Source organism: Saccopteryx leptura, unplaced genomic scaffold (assembly GCF_036850995.1).
Source record: "Saccopteryx leptura isolate mSacLep1 unplaced genomic scaffold, mSacLep1_pri_phased_curated manual_scaffold_24, whole genome shotgun sequence".
Classification (NCBI taxonomy): Eukaryota; Metazoa; Chordata; class Mammalia; order Chiroptera; family Emballonuridae; genus Saccopteryx; species Saccopteryx leptura.
The window spans coordinates 1,199,296-1,203,078 of record NW_027095706.1 but is presented as its reverse complement, the minus strand read 5'-3'; positions in this window follow the sequence as shown (position 1 = coordinate 1,203,078).

The following is a 3,783-nucleotide window of genomic DNA, read 5'->3' as shown; positions in this document are numbered from 1 at the left end:
TTGTACAGCTTCTTACTGCTGCTGTAACTGTTGTAAACTGTCTTCCAACCACAGAAATATTTTAAGTGTTTTTGTAAATTAATTTAGAGAGAGAGGATGGGAGAGAGAGAGAAAATAAAACACCAGTTTGTTCTTCCACTTATTTATGCATTCATTGATTGATTCTTGTATGTGCTCTGACTGGGGATCGAACCCACAACCTTGGCATGTTGGGATGATGCTCTGAGTTACCCAGCTGGGGCTTTTTGATAGCTTTGAAGTCCAGAAGTCCAGAATGAGTCCTCCGGGGCTGCTAACCTCAAGGCCATCAGCAGGGAAGAGCACCCCCTGGTGCCCTACAGGATCATCTGTTTTCTAACCTTCTCCAGGGTCTGAACTACTTTTCTCTTCCTGCATCTTCAAATCCAGAAACGTGGCATCTCCTTTGTTCCTTCAAATTGTGTTTGTCCTACTCGATGGAAAAACTTCCCTGCGGTTTCCACAACCAACCCTAGTTTCTTTGTCCTTTCTAAACCCAATACCTTTTGCTGAGTAAAATGGGAGGCGGATAAAATAGATATTTCTTCAGAATCGTTTGCTTGAAGAATGCATAGTCTCCTTCAGAGCAGAGACTGTGATCACTTATCTGTACATCTGCAATACCTGACAGATAACAGGCTCCCGACGGCCACCATCCCCACCCTTCTCATTCTCCTCCCCTTTTGAATTACTGCCATTAATAATTAAGCCCTAGTGTTACCTCTCTGTCCACCACCTACATTTCACTAAGCCCTGTGGCCCTGCCCCTCGGGAAAGCAAACAGGCAGTTTATCTCAGGTATGGAAATATTGCTCATTCCCCCTGGAACACATATGGCCAGAAGTTTTAGATATTGGCCTGTGCTTTTTAGTGTTTTTAGTCCTTTGCTCAGACACCAGCGGGAAGTCCGACCCAGGCTGCTGTTTGGGAAGGATGCTAGGAATACCTCCAGTCCTTGTCTGGACCTGGAATGTCAGGGGCGCTCCCCGTGGCAGTGTCAGCTTGAATCTCTCTGTGTGGGTTCTGTGTGAAAAGACCAGGGGCTAAAAGGCAGCGGGGAAAGCCAAGGGCTGAAGTAAAGCCATAGGGACATAGTCAAGTGCTAAAAGAGCAGAAGCGTTGGGTTTGTCTTCTTTTTTTTTTCTTTTTTTTTTCTCTGAAGTTAGAAACCGGGAGGCAGTCAGATAGACTCCCACATGTGCCAAACCGGGAACCACCCAGTATGCTCACCAGGGGGCAATGCTCTGCCCATCTTGGGGCATCGCTCCGTGTTCTGATGACACGCTGCCGTATACCAAAGAAGCATGGGGCCGCATGCCGAGAAGGACGTTTTATCCTCGGCTCCTGAATGACCAGTTGCAGTAGCCGAAGATAAAGCACTTGCTGCAGTGTAGACACTCTGTGCCGGAGGTCTGTAGGCCAAAACAACAGAACTCTGGAACAGAGCCTCTAGTTCTGGGACTTCTGGTTAGGCCGTTTTTCTTGAAGTGACACACCACCCGAGTTATGCTTGTTTTTTTTGGCAAATTTTGACAAACCAAGCTCAAAAGACTGCCCATCACTGTCCTATACTTCTCTGAAAGGGTGCCTGGGGCCACTTGCTACACAGAGCAAAGAAGATAGAACTTATCTGAAAACCCCTTCCCCTTTTCTTTTCTCAAAAGCTTTTAAGAAACCGTGTTTACATATCTTAATTAAAAATTCCAACACATCCTCTGATTCCACCTAAATCCACCCTCCCATCCTGGAGTCATGAGAGTGACATGTACCTCTAGACAATGGGATCACGAGCCCCTTGCATGAAAACCTGTATTTGATAAAAGGTATATAAGACATAAGAAATCTAACTTTGGGGAGCACGTGTTTGGTTACCTCTTTGAGGGTCATGCTGCTCCACTAACTAAATAAATCCTACTTCCTTCATCAAGTTGTCTGGGTGTTTTTGTCCTCCTTTGATTCCTGCAATACAACCACGGACAGATAATGCACTGTACCCACCCCAGTTCCTCATGACTGACACCAAGGTCTTGTTCCCAAGATGCACATAACCAAAAAGCAGAGACACAGATGGAGGACACATTTAAAAGGGACCACATTGCACTAGAAAGCAAATGGCAAAAACTTCAAAGATTTGAAATTACATAACCCATTTTTCCTCCTCTCATGAGAGTTAACCTTTAAATCATTAGTAACAGATAAACCAGGAAGTCCTTATACTTACAAATATAAAATAAAATACTAAATAACTTGTAACATACAATGAAATTGGAATTCTAAAATAATTTTATCAACTGAAAGATAGTAATTTTAAAAAACCTATGGTGCCCTGAGTAGATGGTTCAGTGCATGGAGTGTCCTCCCTGTGTGCCAAGATTGTGGGTTTTGTCACAGGTCTCAGCACCTAAGAGAAGTGACCAAGAAATTATTTCATGCTCCATTCTCAAATCAATGTAAAAAATATAAATCTAATGGAAAAAGATGTGATAAACCTGCAACATGCCTAGTGTATTTCTCTCAACAGAAAGGCAGAAAAAAAAAGAAAAGAAAAACAAATTAAAAATTCCAAGTATCTCTTTGACCATGTTTCTATTTTTCACTCATTATTTAGTTATTAACAATCTAATTCTGCACCTCACAGTGTTTCCCAGCCATTTCTGCCTCCCATGGTGCCTCTCTGACATTGGAACCATTTCCCTCTTGCTTTCCCTCTCACCTGGCCAGCAGTGCCTTAAGGAAACTCCTCCCAAACCTGAACCAGAGGACTGAGGAGATGATGGACATCTCAGAACACAAGGGATTTTTCTAATGTGTCATCAAGCCTATGAATATTGGAGCCTTCTATCAGATTTGACTAAATGGAACCTGGAGACGTCTTTCGGGAGTAGGTATTTCAAGTTATATAGAATAGAATCTTCCATTCGCTTTGTTCTTTCCCCATCCATATCTACCTTCCTGCCTACATGAACACAACAATCATTAGTGAACAGACACCAGAGTTCTAGACAAATCTGGGACCCATGAACCCTAAATGACTTAAACTGAGCACTGGATCAACCCCCAAACCAAAAAGGGGACTAGGCACCAAACACTCGTCTACAGACCAAACCGAGACTAGGACACAATCATGCCAGAAACTGACATTGCACTTTGGACATCAGAGTCCATACATCATACCCTAGAACTGGAGCTGCTTGTGGGCCCTACACTGGAACTCAGATACAAAGCTATATGAAAGGGACCCCAGGTGCACAGCAGAATACAGATTCAACAACAAATCCTGGAGACAGACTCCTGATCTGTACCTAAGACCCCATAACTGAACTTCTGACATGGAGCCAAACGACTGACCCCACTTACTGCATGACAGATGCATGAGCTGAACCTGATACTCACAATGCAAGCACAGCCAGGACTCCATAAAGGACATCTCATGACTCCCTAAGTCCAAGCAGTGAGCTTCACAATATATTTCACTACCAATGTAAATGTAGAATACAGAAAAATCACTAGGAGCACTACCACATTCTACCAAACCCTCAAAAATAAATCAAGAAACTGACAGAAGGAATAAAAATAAAGCTTACCCTTAGCCAACACATGTCCATGATCTCAGCTGCAGGACTTTACAGGACTTAGTGCACCAGCTATTCATGTCACATACCTGGTTCATCTACACTGTGGGGAATTAAATAAAAAATGTTTTTATACTTTGAAAGTTCTAGAAGGTGGGCTAATAATCAAGTGAATTAACAAAGGATAGTCAAT